Consider the following 19923-nt stretch of genomic DNA (forward strand, 5'->3'; position numbering starts at 1 on the left):
AAAATCAAGATTGACCCAATGTATGTGTAATACCTCAATCTTCTTTAGGTCCCAGGATAGCTCCCATCCATACTCTGTGCTTGCATGCCATGCAGTGCCTATGTGGGACTACCACCATGTCCTCAATGTGACCTCTGTGCGTATCGCCACATCACCATCAATCACCGCCACCATGTCACCCCTCTATGCATACTACCACATTGCCACCGACCACCCGTCACATCATTGCCACATCACCCCTCTATGCATATTGCCATGTGTACCACAGCCACATCGCCATGTCATTCGGCCACCTCTGCACTACATTAGCATATCCCCCTTGCTATCAAATCATCATCACCCTACCACATCAGCATTGCCCTACCACATCATCTCATTGAACCCAAAACCTCAAACTTGCAAAAAGAAAATTTTACCATTAGGGTAACCATAGATTCATGTAACGAGGTGGAAAACTGGTTATATTTTGATGCTTGGTCAAAAAGTTTCTAGGGTCTATAACTTTTGATATGTGGAATTTGGGGTGCTAAAAAAAGGAAAAATGCCTAATTTTATGTGCTCTTCATCAGCAGATTGTTGAAATCATGGAAAAGCATGACTGAAAAGGTACTATAGTTCAAGTCCATTTTGTATATTAAATTCAATTGATCATGGTAGTACACACAGAGGTTGCACTAAGGACATGGTGGTAGTGCCAGGTAGGCACGGCATGGAATGGCACAAAGAGTGAGGCAATGTCTTGAGAGATGTGAGGAGGCTTGTGGTAGTGCCATGTGGTAATGGATGCCACACAAAGCTACGTAGTGCTACAATAGAAACAATAATAGTTTAGGGACATTAGAGGCTAATGTAGGAGGCAGAGTAGGTGGAGGGAGTAGCGAGGGGTGGGAGATGGTTCAGAAAGAGAGAGGGGGGTATAGAGAGAGTAAGGGGGAAGGGAGAGGGAGCAAAAAAGGGGGGGGGTAAAGAGTGAGAAAGAAAGAAAGAAAGATGTAACATCTATGGAAGACCTCATGAGCCTATGGGACAAAGTACAAAGTACCCCAAAAGGATGATCTCATACAAGCCTTAGTGGGCTAGAGCATAGGTCACACTAAGGCCCTTACTGGGTTGGGTGCTAAGACTGCTAAACTGAAAAACTAAAAAATTGATAAGTTGATAGGTTAATAACCTTATAACTCTACAGAGCTCAATAGCTCGAGCAAAATCAGATATATAACCTACAAACTAGCAACTAGCAACTATCTGAGAGCTATAGCATGCTGAAATCTAAGACTCATGCTCGATAGCCAAAGCCCGGTACCATGGTAAGCTCGCTTATGAGTGGTGAAAATGTCTTGGATTTGCATCTATTTTCTCTTGCTTCCACATCACACTAATGGCAAAAGACAGTGCAAAGTCATAGCATGCACACTCAGCATATGACTCTTTTGAATTTTGTTCATCTTCGATTTGAAAGCAATCCTCTTTATCATCATTTGTTGATCCAAGTTCTTCTTGCTCCATTTGTCAAATGAAGAAAAGAGATCCTCTCCAAACTCTGAAAAAAGTATCTCTCTTGCCTGTACCTGCTCTGGAGGATCCTTGCGTGAACCATCCATCACCTCCCTACATCTGGCCCTCCAAATATGTCAAGCTGCAATGCTAGCCAGAATCTCCCAAGATGTTTCTACTAATGCATGAGCAGCTTTGAAGGAGTGAAAGGAACATCTTGGAGAGAGCATGACTCCATAGAGTGTCGTTGTATAATGAAGGATGAGTCTGAGTCATGTCCCTCAAAAAACACCTGAGGCCTAGTAAGAGATAACCATGCCACTGATCCGCAAGTCATGAAGAAAGGTGCTCTATGAAATATGCAAAGAATTCTAGCAACACTCTTCTAGATCATCCTTGCCTATCTGCACTCCCAAAGGCAATGCTAAACTGACTCAACTGCTACGTGGCATCGAGGACAAGTGGGGTCAGCCCCAAACCTAGATCTCCATAGGTTCACTGCAATCCCTATCAATAAAGTGGGATCATGCTAAGCCTAGTGTACATAAGATCAATGTAAAAACTACAAAGGCTCAAAGCATACAATGAAAAACATGAGGAGAGAGAAACCAAATAGGAAACATTCAATCTATTTCAATCTATATCATCAACAATACATAATAGGCTTCTTATATAGAGAGAGCCCTTTGTATAGTCAACACATGTCGGATCCTCTAATCCACATCTCTCTGGGTGCTTACATGGCTACTTTTAGGTGGTCATGTTTGATTTACAAGAATATGGGCTAAAGGTGGCAAGGATGTTGCTTCTCAATACATGTTATTTGTCATTTTGCTCATGTCTTGATGATGAGTCCACGTAGTTGACTTGTTGGTTCTTTAATCTACAAACTTCTTCCTTGTGTCCCAACTTCTTGCAATGGTGCCACTTTGGTTTGTTCTTCAATATGCAGTCACTTTGATAGTGACCCATCCTTCCGCAATGGTAGCACTTCATTGATGTTTTACTATTTTACTAAACAGTGCTTGTTCTTCATTATAGTTGTTGCGTGTTCATGTAGATGTCAATGTCGATGTCGATGCCTTCAACTCTCTTTCTTTTTCAAGAAGAGAGGTTACACATTCCTCAAACTTTGGATCTAGCAAATTCTTCAAAGTGGTTGTCAGTGCACTGTACTCTGCAGGCATGCTTTTAAGGAGAATTGCAAGTGCATATTTTTCCTCTACTTTTGCATTCATGCCTTCTAGTTGAGTCCTAATGCTTTTTATTTTGTTGACAAATTTTGCCATGGATTCATTGAAGCCCATGTGCATACCATAGAATTCAATCTTAAGATGGATTTCTTGGTTTTTGGCTTTTGCACCAAACAGTGTGTTCAACTCATCACATGCATCTTTGGCATGATCCTTGGAGTCTATATGATGAATTATGTTTGGACCCATGTGCAAACCAATGAATGATAGTGCTGCTTCGTCTTTTTCCTTCCAAGATCATTTTGTGCAGTGGGTATGTCTTCTTTTACAGTCTTCCAAAGCTTTTGATGCATCAAGACATACCTCATTTGTGTATACCAAGTGTGAAATCCTTCCCCGGTGAACTTCTCAACAATTGGGATGCGTATTGCCATTGAAAAGGTCTTACCAATTGAAGATACTTTTCAATCTGGCAATGTCTAATTGCATACAAAAAATCTAAACTCACAGCACATAGAGCTTGAAAAACCAGTTATTTTTCCTTTTCGGAGAGCATGTAAATTCTTTCTAGATTGAGAGTTATGGCTTATCAAAGTTTTATCAAGAAAGAAGAGGCATGATGATGTGGCACAGGGGGCATTCACATGCTGAAGATACACTGTGCTTAGCAGGGGTTATTATGTGCATAGGTGGCACTATGCCATGTGGCAATCTCTTAACTGAACTGAATTAACCAACGTCTAAGCAAACATAACCATAATTAATTGACCAAAACCTAACCATGGTCAATCTTTACCACAATTACTTGACCCTAACAATGGTGAACCTAAACATTTTCCACCACATTGGTAAATCTAACCACCTTATCTTACCATGTGGCCTAAGGTTATCAAACCTTGAGAAAGAAGGCTCTGTGGATTGTGGATTCTATGAGGCATGGGTCATGCGTCGCATTTGTTATAGTTTATTGATGTCGACGGAGGTCAGAGACGTGCTATCACACAGGATCTCTAGCAAGTGGAAGCATTGCTGGACAATCAGCCTTTGAAGGATTCACAGTGCAGAAGGGAGTTAGGCTATGAGTTGGTGCTGTAGTGGTTGTAGGTAGATGATGCTAAGGAAGGCTTGGAGGTAGCCAGAGTAGAGGAGCGGAAGGTCAGGTATTTCATATGTGTGTGGCAGCTGCTGCTATTGTCGAGTGTAGATGTTGTCTCTATGCCAACATGGACTTAGGTAGAACAAAATGTGTGTGTGGAGTAGCGACAAAGCTCCGCTTGTACTTGCATAAGGCTAGAAATAATCCCTCTTAGAAATCCAACTTGCATGTTCTACATGCAAGTTCTACATGCAACTCCTACATGCAACTCCTACATGCAACTCCTACATGTGAGTTCTACATATGAGTCCTACCTACAACTCCTACATGCAAGTTCTACATGCAACTCCTACATGCAACTCCTACATGCAAGTTCTACATGCAACTCCTACATGCAACTCTTACATGCAAAGTTCTACATGCAACTTCTACATGCAAGTTCTATATGTAGAGAAAGAATGTCTTACAATTCCTACATGTAGAGAGAGAAGCTCTCCAACTTGTATAAATACCCCATAATGGAATGAAGCCCACACTCTTTGGGGCATTGTGTTGAGTTCTACTTTGGTATTCCAAGAAATTGTCTCAAGTGTCCATGCTTCCTTGCACTCCACGTCCAAAAGCGTGCCCTAACCTTGCAACTCCTCCTCCCCTCTCCTCCAACCTTGCAACCCATCCTCTCCCTCTCCTCCTCCCTTCTCCTCCTCCCTCTTCCTCCTCCTCGTCCCTCCTCCTCCTCCTCCTCTCTCCTCCTCCCTTCTGTTGAGATATCAAGCTCTACCCCCGATATATCTCCTGGATGACTATCATTTATGTCATCGCCTATGTTAGTTGTACTCGTGGTGTAGTTAGACTACCACGTATGTTTTTGGTTTGGGTTCACATATGAACCACGTATTCTAGGGTTTGACATATAGGGTATTTCCCTCTTCTATTGTATTGTTGTTGTGTGCAAAAGTGAAGAAAGGCTTCACCCTCCAACCTTGTGTCCTCTCTCTTTTGTGTGTTGTGAAGAAAGCTGCACTTGAGTCTCCTATCTCTCTCCCTCATTCTTTACATGGTATCAGAGCCTTGTTCGTGGTAAGGAGCTCAAGAAAGCAAGCCAAGTTTGTGGTGTCCTGGTAAGAGGACCAGTGTTGCTTTCCTATTTCGAGTTTGGGAGCAAATCTCTACAGGTAGCACAGCCAGAAGTGCAGGAGTGCACTGTTTCAGATTGAGAGGCCCTTCGTGGTGTGGCGAGAGCGTAGTATATGCTGCGGGAGAGGGCGTGGCCCTTGGTGACTTTATTTTTTTGATTTGAGGCCGTTTCGGGGCCCGTTTTGAAGGCGGAAGTTCTTCGCAAGCACTCAGAAAAAGGCCCTGTTTTTCGCAGTGCGACCACTGCACGGCTAGTCGGTGGAAAGGTGCCACAAAAATTGCATCGTATGCCTGTGTGCAGAGATATTGGGAGTTGCAGACTCATGCCTGTTGCCTGTTGATGCAAAATCGTCACTAGGAAGTGACTGTGTGGTGAAATACCACTTTCGTCAGTGTTGCAGATCTGCCCCTGTGAGGCTTTTTGCAGAAGTTTTGCTATCTGCCCTTGTGAGGCATTTGCTGTGTTTATAGGTTGCTGTTGCAATTCGTGATTTGTAAAATGTCTGAGAATCTGTCTACCATTGTCAGTGAGAAGCTTGACAAGAACAACTTCCAAGCATGGAAGTTCAGGATGACAAACTTCCTCATGGGAAAGGGAGTTTGGGAGTACATCAGTGGTGAAACTGCAGAACCAGTTTTGGGTGCTACTCCCACTCCTGCTGAATTGAAGGCCTATAAAGAATGGCATGAAAAAGCCAGAAAATGCTTGTATTGGCTGTCTGTTAGCATTTCAGATTCTATGATTGTGCATATACAAGATGTAGAGACGCCTAAGGAGGCATGGGATACATTGGTGAAGCTGTATAGCACAAATACCAAGGCACGAAAGATGCAGCTAAAGCAAGAGTTGCACAATGTGCAAAGGAAAAATCTGAATATAAATGAGTATTCCTTGAAGGTGAAAGGCCTTGCAGATTCTCTTGCCTCCATTGGAGCACCTGTTGATGATGAGGACTTAGTGTCCGTGACCTTGAATGGTCTTGGGAAAGATTATGCACAGTTTCGGACATCCATTGGAGTCCGTGAAACATTTCCTGATTTTCAGGAACTTATTGCTCTCTTGCTGAGTGAAGAGCAAAGGAATGGTGGTTCAGCCACCTCAACTTCTCAAGAGACTGCTTTCTACTCGAATACAGGTAGAGGCAGGGGTAGAGGAAGAGGCCGTTTTGGTGGCCGTGCAGGAAATCAGAACCAACAGCAACAACAGGAAAACCAGTCCTATGGAGGAGGACGTGGTAGTTCTAGAGGCAGGGGGAGCCAAAGAGGCCGTGGTTCATGGTAAAGGAACCAGCAAGTAAATAGCAGCACAGAATGCTATCATTGTGGAAAGCCTGGACACAAGGAGAATACATGCTATAAAAAATAGAATGACATCAAAAGTGGGAAGTTGCAGCAAAGCAACTATGCATCATCAAGTGGGCATGGTGACGACAGAAATGAGCACCTTTTTGTGATGCAGCATATGGTTAACTCCATGTCAGGAGATGTTGCAGCTTGCAATGATGTTTGGTATGTTGATTCAGGTGCCTCTAACCACATGACCAGTCATGGTGAGTGGTTTCATGATGTTAGAAATTTGGATAAGCCAGGTTATGTTGAAACAGGTGATGATACTGCGCACCCAATTACGCAGGTTGGTAAAGTGCCATTGGCTATGCAGGATGGCAAAACAAAGTACTTGGCAGATGTACTTCATGTTCCAAAAATCACTAAGAACCTGGTTTTAGTTGGCCAGATGGTTGAGCAAGGTCTGCAGGTTAGATTTAATCCTGATGGATGCTTTGTTGAGGACTTGAAAAATAAGTGCCGCTTGGTTGCGAAAGGCAACAAAAATGGCAGAATGTTCACCTTGGATGTTGATATGCCTGAGGTGAAAGCTGCTATGTTTGCGCATGGGAGAGGTGTCATTGCAGATATTGAGATATGGCACAAGCGCATTGGGCACGTGAATATACAAAGGCTGAAATCTATGCAAACGAAAAACATTGTTGCAGGTTTGCCTAAATTCAGAGTTGAGGGAATGCAAAAGGTATGTGAAGCATGCCAAATGGGTAAGCAGGCCAGACATGCATTTCCCAAAAATGCTAAGGTGAGCAGAAGACCTTTGGAAGTGATCCATTCAGATGTTTGGACAACCAAAGCTGCTTCTATTGGTGGATGCCATTATTATGTGACATTTATTGATGACTACACTAGGAAGGTGTGGATTTATTTTATGAAGCACAAAAGTGAAGTGTTCAGCCATTTCAAGGCTTTTAAGGCCATGGTTGAAAAAGAGAAAGGTGTGCATATTAAAGTGCTAAGATCTGATGGAGGGGGAGAGTACTTTTCAGAAGAATTTTGTGAATATCTGAAAGAACAGGGAATTCAAAGGAAGTACTCATGCAGGTCTACCCCTCAGCAGAATGGGGTTGCAGAAAGGAAGAACAGGCATATTGCAGAAGTAGGACGGGCGATCCTAAATGAGAAAAACATGCCTGATTATTTTTGGGCTGAAGCAGTAGCAACTGCTGTTTATATTATGAACAGAACCCCCACTGCAGCTGTCCATGGCATGACACCTGAAGAAATGTATACAGGCCAAAAACCAGATATTTCTCACTTGAAGGTATTTGGTTGCATAGCTTATGTTCATGTTCCTCATGAGAAGAGAACAAAGCTGGATCCAAAGGCAGAAAAATGCATCTTTATTGGATATGCTCAGCACCAGAAAGGGTATCGCTATTATAACCCTTCCACCCGCAAAATGCAAGTGAGCAGAGATGTTGTTTTTGATGAAATGAGCAGCTAGTATGCACCAACTGTTATGGTAGGAGATGCAGATGCAGGAAATGGGAATGCTACAATAAATGTAGAGCAGCAATCTCAAGCCTTGAGTGGACCCAGAGAGTCCTCTACTAGTGGATCTAATGCATGGACAGGGAGATTGAGATCTAGTGAATCATCACATGGCAGCCCTGATAGTGTTGTGCAGGTATCACATAAGGGAAAAGAAAAAGTAGACCATGCTCCAGTGTTTGATGTGTCTGCTGGTAGCTCTCATGTTGATGGAGAGTCAAGCGGCTCTGAAATGAGCCTTGATGAGGAACTTGGGATTCCTTCTGTTGTTACACCTGGTGCAAGGAAAAGCAGGCATGATTTAAAGACTCCTGCAACTGATCCAGTTGTACGAAGGTCCACTCGTATTAAGTATCTAGTTGACAGGCTGAGATATGATGGGTATACAGCACATCACTATGCTTATATGGTCAAGGTTCTAGAGGAGCCAGAGCCCACATGTTTTGAGGATGCAGCAGGGCATAAAAATTGGGAAGCAGCTATGGATGAAGAGATGGCTGCCTTGGATGCAAACCACACTTGGGATTTGATGCCTTTGCCTCATGATAAGAAGGCTATTGGCTGCAAGTGGGTTTACAAAGTAAAGCACAATGCTGATGGGTCTGTTAGTAGGTACAAGGCAAGATTGGTTGCCAAAGGTTTTGCGCAGACATATGGAATTGACTATGAGGAAACTTTCAGCCCAGTTGCAAGGATGGCAACCGTGAGAGCAGTAATTGCTATGGCTGTTGCAAAGGGATGGTCTTTGCATCAGATGGATGTGAAAAATGCCTTCTTGCATGGTGATTTGCAGGAAGAGGTTTATATGATGCAGCCAGAAGGTTATGAGGATAATTCACACCCCGATTTTGTATGCAGGTTGCGCAAAGCCTTGTATGGCTTAAAACAGGCGCCGAGGGCATGGTCAGACAAGATAGGGCAATATCTTGTCACTATTGGATTTCAGATTTCCAATTCAGATTTTTCACTTTATGTGAAAAGGACAAACAGAGGGATTGTGCTTGTAGTCATCTATGTTGATGACTTGATTATTACAGGTGATAGTGATGCAGACATTAATGAAGTGAAGTTGCTGTTGAAGCAGAAATTTGAGATGAAGGATTTGGGAGAGCTGCGTTACTTCTTGGGCATTGAGGTTATTAGATCCCTGAGTGGGATATGGCTGTTGCAAAGGCAATACGGTTTGGACATGCTGTCCAAATATGGGATGACAGGCTGTAAGCCTATCTCTGTTCCATTGGAGCAGAATGTGAAGCTCAATGCAGAGACAGGTGAGCTTCTTGAAGATATTACTATGTACAGGCGCATAGTAGGTAGCTTGATTTACATGACTATAACCAGACCAGATTTGAGCTATGCTGTGGGGCTGGTGAGTCAGTTTATGCAGGCACCGAGGAAGCCACATTTGGATGCGGCTAGGCGCATACTGCGGTATGTGAAGTCCACATTGCATTATGGACTGTTTTATGAAGCTGGGTGTGCATTACAGGTACATGGATACACAGATGCTGATTGGGCTGGTAGTGTCTCAGACAGGAGATCTACTAGTGGCTTTATGTTTTCCCTTGGGAGTGGTGCCATCAGTTGGAGCAGCAAGAAGCAGCCAACAGTTGCCTTGTCGAGCACAGAGGCTGAGTACAGGGGTGCAGCAATGGCTGCATGTGAGGTAGCTTGGTTACGGAAGCTACTTGCAGATATGGGACAATCAATTCATGCAGTAGTTGTCATTCATTGTGACAACATTAGCAGCATCATGCTTGCTAATAACCCAGTTTATCATGCTAGAACGAAGCACATTGAGGTGCATTATCACTTTGTGAGAGAGAAGGTTCTAGCTGGTGAGATTGATCTTGTCTATGTCAGCACTGAGGAGCAGGTGGCTGATATTTTTACGAAGGCATTGGGTACCGAGAAGCTTCGCAGATTTAGGAGCTTGCTTGGTGTACGTGAGATGGATTTGAGCTTGAGGGGGAGTGTTGAGATATCAAGCTCTACCCCCGATATATCTCCTAGATGACTATCATTTATGTCATCGCCTATGTTAGTTGTACTCGTGGTGTAGTTAGACTACCACGTATGTTTTTGGTTTGGGTTCACATATGAACCACGTATTCTAGGGTTTGACATATAGGGTATTTCCCTCTTCTATTGTATTGTCGTTGTGTGCAAAAGTGAAGAAAGGCTTCACCCTCCAACCTTGTGTCCTCTCTCTTTTGTGTGTTGTGAAGAAAGCTGCACTTGAGTCTCCTATCTCTCTCCCTCATTCTTTACACCTTCTCCTACTCCCTTCTCCTCCTCCCTCCTCCTCCTCCCTCCTCTCTCTTCTTTCCCCCATGCTCTTACACCTTCTTCCCCTCCCACTCCTATGCTCCCCCTAAACCCTTAGTTCCTCAAACCTTAATCTCCATGATCTACAAGGGAGATGAGTTCTCCATCATGTACTTTACTCTTAACCTTGGAACCTCTTCTAAACTCTGAAACCTCCTTCTAAACCTTGGAACTCCTTCTAAACCTTGGAACTCCTAACCCTGGAACCTCTTCTAAACTCTAAAACCTCCTAAACCTTGGAACCTCTTTCCAACCCCCCATGAAGATGAAAGTCTTCATTACCTCAACCATGATGATACATGTTCCTTTTACACATGCATGCACTATGTTTGCTTACCACACTTAAGCCTATGTCTCTCACCGGAACATGACTCGAGGTCCTAATCTACACATATACTACAAATGACAACCCTGATATATTTGTAGGTGACAAAAAGCCTTGGAACCCTGCATACTAAGAATACCCTGCTCTTCTTGTGAAAGCCATGGGAAAGAACCAACATTTGGCGCCGCTACTGAGGAGACTAGCATCTCAAGTAATGAGTAAACATATGTAGGTATGTGTAAAAAACAAACTACTTTGAACTTTCATGAACATATCACTCAAGAGCTAGGATAGCTAAAATTTTTCCAAAAGTAAAAAATAATAATAATTTTCTAGCTGAAACTCTTCGTTATCAGTTTAGGAAAATGCATGTTTTTTAGAAAAATAGCACCTTAAGGCATAAATTAGACCAGGTGATGGTTGTTAGAGTGTAGAGCTTGAAATTTTGAATATTTCTCCTTTTTATGGAAGCACATTCCAACACAACCACCAAAAATTATAGGCAATCGATGATTAAAGGTTCTAAATGCCATAACCCAAAAGAAAAATTAAAACCACCTCCCTAGACAAACTTGGACAAATTCAAAGGTGCACATGTGTTTGACTAAATCCACAGCTCCCCCTCCTTCCCTATAAAAGAGTATCCATCCCTCTCATACTATTTCTTTCACATCTTGCCTCCATCCTTTTTCCCACCATTCCAAGCCCTACACAAGACACTCCTCCCTCTCCATCGATGACCACCCTACTCCCATCCTCACATGGTAAGTTACTTTGAGCCCATCTCGCAGAGCGATAACCTAGCCATCCACCCACTGTCCATTGGTCCTCAATAATCTTGTTACAATGAGAAAGACTTGGAGAGTGTTCAGGTGACCATCTCTTCCTCCCTTTGGATTTTCGTCGAAGTTTTCCACTTTCCATCAAAATTTTTTGTCCATCAAGTTTTTTATTTTTTCTTTTTTCCCCCTCCCCCTCCTCCATCTCCCCCTCCACCCTCCCCTCCATCTCCACCACCCCTTTTTCCCCCTCCCTCACTCCATTCCCCCCCTCCCCCCCACCCGCCCTTCCATCTCCTCCACCCCCCACCCCCACTCCACCCTACACCCCCCCTTCTATCTCCTCCACCCCCCACCCCTCCTTCCATATCCTCCACCCCCACTCCACCTTCCACCCCCCCTTCCATCTCCACCCCCCTCCTCCAGCTTACCCTCCACCCCCCTCCATCTCCTCCACCCCTCGTCCATCTCCACCTCCCCCCCTCACCACCACCCTTTCCCCCCCCCCCTCCATTTCCACCACCCCCCTCCCATGTCCACCCCCCCTCCCTCTTGACCACCAACTCCACCACTCCCTCACCCCCTTCACCACCCCCCATTCCCCCCCCCCTTTTACCCCCCATCCCCCCCCCCCCCCCCCTCTCTCTCTCTCTCTCTCTCTCTCTCTCTCTCTCTCTCTCTCTCTCTCTCTCTCTCTCTCTCTCTCCCCCCCCCCCCACCCTCCACTCACAATGCCTCTCCCTAGTCTAAGGGTCTAAGGCCCTTTCTAATTGTAAAGGGCTTAAGGCCCTTACCTAGGGCCTTGCTGCGCTAGCATCCCGATGGCGTGTAGCCTGCAGTAGTGCTCGCAGTGATCGTGGCCACGATGGTGCACCAGCGATGCTCGCCCAAACCACGCCCGCACCCTCCACCACCCGCCGTGCTCTCCACCACCCCCTACGCTCCCCCTCCCCTCCAACCTCTGCCTCCGCGGCTCCCCCTCCCCTCCACCCTTTGCCTCCGCGGCTCCCCCTCCCCTCCACCCTCCCCTCCCCTCTACCCTCCCTTCCACCCACCCCCCGCCGCCATGCGAAAACCCCCCCCACCCCCACGAATTTTTTTTAATTAATTAATTATTCTTTTAAAAAAATATATTTTAAAAAACCTAACCTAACCCTCAATCTAACCCTAGGTTAGTTTAACTTAGGTTAGGTTAGTCTAACTTACTTAGGTTTAACCTAGGTTAGCTACTTAACAGCTAGGTTAGTTTAACTAACCTTTAGTTATAGTAACTAACTATAGTTAGTGAAACTAGTTAGGTTAACCTCCCAGTTATAGTAACTGAGGAGGATATAGGCTAGTTAATTTAACTAGAATTAACTTGGTTCAAACCCCTCAATTGGACTTAAAGTCCATTCACACCACCCTTAAGACCCCCCCCCAAAAGGCCAATTTTATCCCTACTTCAACGCTTTGTATCGCGCCCGCCAAACTGGACAGCGTTGAATCAAAATTTCACACATGGAAAGACCATGCTATGGAGCATTTTTCCAGCCCATTGCACACCATTTTGGCATCCCTAGCACTCGCTCATTCATGCCCTCGTGTGGGCCTCGTTTCACACAAATTCGCTCGTATCTTCATGTCATCACCTCCGATTGACAATCTGTCTACACCGGCACATTTCTCTACACATGTAGGACAATCTTAGGCACATTATTAACACGACGGTCCCTATACAAACTAACACCACTCTAACCCTCCCAACAAAACTACATCCACACCTGCACTTGCGGTAACAGAGACACCCTTTGCAAATCTCGCCCAATCTGCATGCAGCTACATTCCGGCCAATGCCTTTGACTCCAACACTTGCCAAATTTGCATACAACTCTGCTCCAACCACCGCCCCAGACAATCCTCTACCCCGAATCTCCCCTTGAGATTCAATCAGTCCCTTTAACTCCTCCATGCCACAACATGGCTGGATGCCATTGCGACAATAATGGGGATATTGGCCTCTGATGTAGAGGTTGACAATTTCTTTAATCGAAGAAATAATAACACTCAAGGCAGGTGCCCCTTGGGAAAATTGGAGCTTCCCAAATATAATGGTAGGGGAGATCCACCCCGATTCCTCCAACATTTTGTTGCTACATGCCGAGTAGGTGGAGATCAATCCCATGAAACCAAGGTGGCTTGGTTTCCCATGGCCTTAACTGATGAAGCGTCTGAATGGTACCTAGACCTTCTAGTGGAAGAGTGAGCCACATGGAACCTACTTCAAACAGAATTCAAAATATGCTTTCAAATGGAGAGGCTACAAGATGATCCCACTCTCCAACTAAGCAAGATCGAACAAGGCTGTCGAGAAGATGTACGCACGTACCTAGCTAAGATGAAAAGATTAATTGCCAAATGTGACCCATGCCCTGATGCAAAGTACCTCATAGCCTCAGGACTAAGAAAGAAAATCTAAAAGGATATGAAAAAGATTAGCAGCTATGAAACGTTCAGTACTGCTCATGCTTGCTCATGCGGTAGCCATTGACATCGAGGATGGCATGACCAACTCAGACACCAGCAGTGATGACGGCAGATCTAGTGCACAAGATAGGCACTCAAAAAAGGGCAAATCAAAGTCCACTACCGAAACATCAAATGAAGATCGCCTAGAGGCCATGACCATGAAGCTGAAAGAAGACATGATGCAGGCCATGGAATAAAAACTTCACTTGTCTCAGCTGCCAACTTAGACATATCCATGGTGAGAAAATGTCTGGTGTCCACACTGCATGGCCAATCATACAGCAAATGAGTGCCCAATCCTAAGAGCCAGGATCACCACACAAGCAAATCCACCACCAAGGTTGTGGTGCCGTATCTGTGTCGTCGTCGGCCATGATGAAGACAGTTGTATCTTCAACATGTGCGACAACCCGCCTTGACCTCAATAATACCAAGCGGCACCCATGCCAATGCATAGGCAACTAGACTTGCACAAGCACCCCCAACTCCGAGGCTAAATCCTTTTCCCGTTTGGACACAAGTCCCATAACTACTTAGGAATCTGAATCCACAAACATATCCAAGAGCACCAAAATCCAGCTCCTTAGGCAGTTCCAATACATCAATTACCAGCCAAGGAAATAGACTCGTCATTTAAGTATCAAATAGAGTACCCAGTGTACTATGTAGAAGGTGCAAAGGGTCTAATACCAGTTTATGCAAATCAAGTACATCCCAACACATATTGAGACAACCAATCAAGTGCTATGGTTGGAGAAAATCATCGGATTGCAAAGTGCCCTCATCGTAGTAGCCCTGCTACTTTCCAACCACTCTGCAGAGATTGTGGCATAGGACATGCCTGTATGGATTGACCCATGAAAAATAAAGTCCCACAACAAACAAAGGTTAAGCCTAACATCCTAATTGGCATCATTGTGATGGACCATCAAAGTCTAGGTTCGACAAGTGTAATATCACAACCTGTAAATGTAATTACATGCCAACATAAAAAGGCTACAAGAGACCCTAACATTCCAATCCAACCAAAGTGACTTCTTAAAAAGAAAGCACAAGTGCCTCCACCTCCACCAAGCAATGAGCAGCTGAGCTCATCCACATCAATCCCGAGCCTCAAATAAAAGAAGCTCAATACCCAAATGCAGAGGTGGAGAAGGCTCGTTTTCAGGCACTTCAACAATGGGTACAAAAGGAACAAGCTCAATTTGAGGCTGAGAAACAAGCTCAAGACCCAATCCATGACTTGGCCCCGCAAAGTATTGATACTGTACTCGAGCCTCTGTTCCAACAACAAACTCTACAACATAATGTATTGCCACGTCAATTTGAAGGAGCCTCACTCTCTAGCATCTTGAGTTTCCCTATGTCAATTCCCATCAGAATCCTCCTACAGAATTGTCCCAATCTCTGGGAGAGTTTCAAAGGATGGATTGAACTAACCAATTGCCCTCCACCTATGAATGACATCAAAGATATCCCTGTGCAGATGGGTGAGAGAGATGACATACGCAACATTACTATGCCTTTCACCCACAAGGCATATAATGAAGTCCAAGCCATAGTGGATGGTGGAGCAGGTGTAAATGTCCTATCAAAGGAGCTCTACAATGAATGGGGTCTCCCACCAATGTAAAAGGCTAATTTCAACATATGCCTTACTAATGATTCACCGGCTAAACCCTTGGGAATAGTGATGGCGTGTCCATAAAAGTCACAGGAGTCCGCTTTTCCCTTCAATTCACAATCTTGGGAATAGTGATGGGGTGTCCATAAAAGTCAGAGGAGTCCGCTTTTCCCTTCAATTCAAAATCCTATCAAATCTTACTAGCACGTCCTTGGTTACGAGAAGCATCAGTCCTCCATGACTGGGGAACTAATAGACTGACAATCCAAAATCACAACACTGCAATCAGGGTGAATGTGGGGACAGGAGCTATAAAATCTCTATAAAACCAATTGTTCCTAGAGCATTGGATGACACATCTTCAATGAAAATCTCAAGCAAATCAGCTCCCTTGCAACAGCATGCTATAGCAGGCGATTCACAAAGCAATGTCAATGACTAGATACAAACATTGGCAACCATTGACAACTACCATTCAATAGATGCCATATTCTCACAAATGGATGCTAAGGTGCTATAGGTAGATCCTCCACTCACACATGAAGAACCAATCGATCTAGAGATGCCATTCTTTATGGCTGACCTCGAGTGGGATAATGAACCTAAAGAAGGTACCCATACCAATATTGAGTTACATTTTCCTTGGGACCTTGAAACTAAGGCTGAGAATGTTGAAATTGAAGATCAAATCTTTGGTAATGACTTAGCCATTCTGCATGCTCTAATGGTGGCAGTCGAACTCCCAAAAGTTGAACCTCCAAAGTTGAATAATAGCAAAAGATCCTGCAAGAAAGCAGAAGAAGGAAATTGTAGAAAAGCCAAGGCCGAACACTTCAATGAATTCAAACGAGTCCAAATGAGGATCGTTGAATTGTACCTTGCAAATTCAGCTCCCTAAAAATCAGAACCACCGCCTCTTGAATGGTCCCCGAAGGGACTAGAAGGAGTATGCACAACAAGTGAACCCTTACTTATTGGAAACACCTTACTAGTGGAAAAGTTACCCCATAGTTCCCAACGTAAGAAGTTTCATAAATATAAGCCACATATGCCGATGACGCTCATCAAGAGACTTTAGAAAAAGAAATTCAAAAAGAGCCTAACAAATTGGTAAATAAAACTATGCCACCCAGTACACATGGCACATGTCAGGCTAGTTCAACACCATCAGAGGTCAATCTTCAAGAAGTGCCAGAATACTTCAAGAATTACACAAGTGGTAGTGCACCAATAGCAATGACAAGACCACTAAGAGAATATGAAGTTCAAGAAACTGATAGCATTGGAGAAACTCCAATCTATGAGGGACTGGCAAAAACATACACAATAAACCTCGCCTTTGAAGGGGAGGAAGAAAAACGGGTTTTCATTGGGAAGCAGCTTCGACAAGAAGATGAAACCAAACTCAAAGCACTCCTAATGGAATACTGTGATTGGCTAGCATGGTCATACAAAGAGATGAAAGGAATTTCACCAGAAGTGGCAGTACACACGATACCTATACTAGACGATGCTCACCCTAAGGTATGTGGACCGTATCGCACAAATCCTAAGTATGGCACCATGGTTTATGACGAGCTAGAAAAACTCCTAGATGCTAGATTCATCTACAAGATAGAGCACACTGATTGGGTTTCACCCATCTTCATTGTGCCTAATGCAACAAGAAGCTCAGAATATGCATAAACTTAAAAAATGTGAATGCTGCCACAATTAGGGATCACTATCCCCTACCCTTAATAGAAATAGTGTTATAAAAGGTGGTAGGTTCAAAAATATATAGATTCTTGGATGGCTTAAGTGGCTATAACCAAGTGCAAATAGCTATTAAAGACCAATCAAAAATAGCATTTGCTACATAATGGGGTATTTTGCCATATAGAGTCATGCCATTTGGCCTTTGTAATGCCTCGACCACATTCCAGCGAGTCATGTTCATAGCTTTCAAGTCACTTTTGAATAAGTTTTTATAGATATTCTTGGATGATTTGTGCATCCATTCAAACAAAAAAGACCACTTCAAATGTCTTGAAGCAGTACTAATCAAATGCCGGGAGTGTGGCATCTCCCTAAATCCAACAAAATGCTAGTTCATGGTCACCCACCACGGAGTTGTTTTGGGGCACATCGTCTCTCAACATGGGATTGGAACTGACATGGACAAAATCAAAATCATCATGGAATTGCCTCCTCCTACAAATTCCAAAGGTGTATAGGTCTTTATGGGACATGCCAGCTATTATAAAAGAATTATATTGCGATATGCCATGACAGCTAGACAACTTTACAAATTATTAGTGGAATTCTTATGGACTGAAGAGTGCGACCAAGCCTTTGAGCTTTTAAAGTGGTGCCTAATCATAGCACCCATCCTTATATCTCCTAATTGGGATATTGATTTTCATGTTCATACTGATGGATCCAAGTATGCAATTGGGAGTGTGCTTTGTCAACCTAGTGAACATAAGAAAGACTACCCATTCTACTTTGCCAGTCAATAACTCAATGATGCAGAGATCAACTATACCACCACAGAAAGAGAAGCCCTAGCAATGGTGTATAGTGTAAAGAAATTTCAACACTATCTATTGGTGGCAAATGATTTTGTCTTCTACACTGACCATCAAGCATTGCTTTATCTTGTGAACCATTTGTGTACAATAGGAAGAATGACCAGATGGCTCTCTTGCTTCAAGAATTCAACTTCCAAATAGTGGTCTGCCCAACACTACATTGCTGATCACATGTCTCATGTCAGGTCAGGAGAAGAAGACACTGGAGTAGAAGACGACTTACCAGATGCCACACTATTTCAAATAGATGTTGTTCTAGAGTGGTATGGAGATATCATTGGGTACTTAATGGTAGGAAGACCACCCCCTGAAACTAAAGTAGTAGATGCTAGAAATTTGATTCTAAAGGCTGCACCCTATCAACTCATTGTAGGGCAATTGTACAAGATGGGCAAGGATCATATATTAAGAAGATGTGTAATGCCTCATGAGATCATGCCAATCCTAAGTGAATTCCATGAAGGCATTGTAGGAGGACACTTCCAAGGGGAAGCCACAACAACAAAAGTTCTCCTTGCAGGCTACTGGTGGCCAACACTATGGGCAGATGCCTATGAATATGTAAAAGGATGTGATGTATGCCAACGGACTACTAAACCACAACACAAAGACTTCAATCCCCTTACAATAGTTGTTGCACAAAAACCATTTGAAAAATGGGTAATTGACTATGTGGGTCCCATCCATCCAGCAGTAGCAAAAGAAACACAGGCATGCTACATCATTATGGCCACTAATTACTTTACAACATGGACTGAAGCTAAAGTAGCCAGAAAGGCAGATGCTAGAAGCACAACAAGATTCTTATACAAAAATGTGATCACCCGATTCAGATGCCCCATTGAAATTGTGTTGGATAGAGGCACACATTTTGTCAATGAGGTAATCCAAGAACTCTTGTCTGTCTTTATGGTAATCCATAAAAAAAGCACACCCTACTACCCCCAAGGGAATGGACAGGATGAATCCACCAACAAAATAATATGCATTATCCTCACCAAGGTAGTAGAACCACAGCATTTTGATTGGGCAGAGAAATTGAATGCAGCCTTATGGGCATACAGAACCACACTCAAGGTCAGTACAAGGAACACACTTTTTCAATTGGTGTATGGCCTTGAAGCTATGGTCCCACTAGAATTTGTAATGCCAAGCCTATGCATAGTAGTATAAGAACGCATGGGAGACCATGAATCCTTGAAAGAAAGACTCTATCAGTTGGAGAAGCATACAAAAACAAGACTAATCACCTACCATGCCATGATAATAGAAAAACATAGAAGAAAGGCATGGTTTGACAGAAATCTAAAGCTAAAGACATCAAGGTGACTTGGTCCTCTTATATAATGCCAAAGTACACAAGGGGAAACTAAAGTATCTAGGTCAAGGACCCTACCGAGTACAAAAGATGAATCCCATCGGAGGGAGCTGTGCTGCTAGAAACATTGGATGGAGTCCAATTCACCACAACAATAAATGGGAGGTGACTGAAGCACTACTACATCAACATGTAAGTCATCACTGACAAAAATGAAGATTTGGGAAACCAAGTCTTCCTTAGTTAGGATTAGATTGTATCACGAGCACTCACTTGCATATGTACATCTTCACACATATAGGTAGCATTAATCGATTTTAGCCTAGGGCTCAGAAGTGATGCCTGAGTTCTAGCTACCCTATGAAAATCCCAGCAATAAAAAAGCATATAGTTAGTCTCTACCTAGCTACTAGGTCATGTGCACTCACATGCTTTTGCTTGGAGACATAGTTGATTGCATGAATAATTGTGCCACACACTTTCATTCCACACTCTAAAAGTATATATAAAAATAAGATCTCTCACACACACACAGAAAGGTCATACCTGCATGCCAACCAATCTAATGATCAATGGTACACCACATGCACATGGATGCAGGTTCAGAAAAGATGCCGCCACTAAAGAGGGTGCGTAGAAAGAGCCCACCGCCTGAACCATGGGACCCCCTCCAGAGTTTGCAGCCATCTACATCCTCTCAACCATGGCAA

This window comes from Dipteris shenzhenensis, chromosome 11 (genome assembly GCF_047967505.1).
Source record: "Dipteris shenzhenensis isolate YYH24624 ecotype China chromosome 11, Dip_SZ_1.0, whole genome shotgun sequence".
Lineage (NCBI taxonomy): Eukaryota > Viridiplantae > Streptophyta > Polypodiopsida > Gleicheniales > Dipteridaceae > Dipteris > Dipteris shenzhenensis.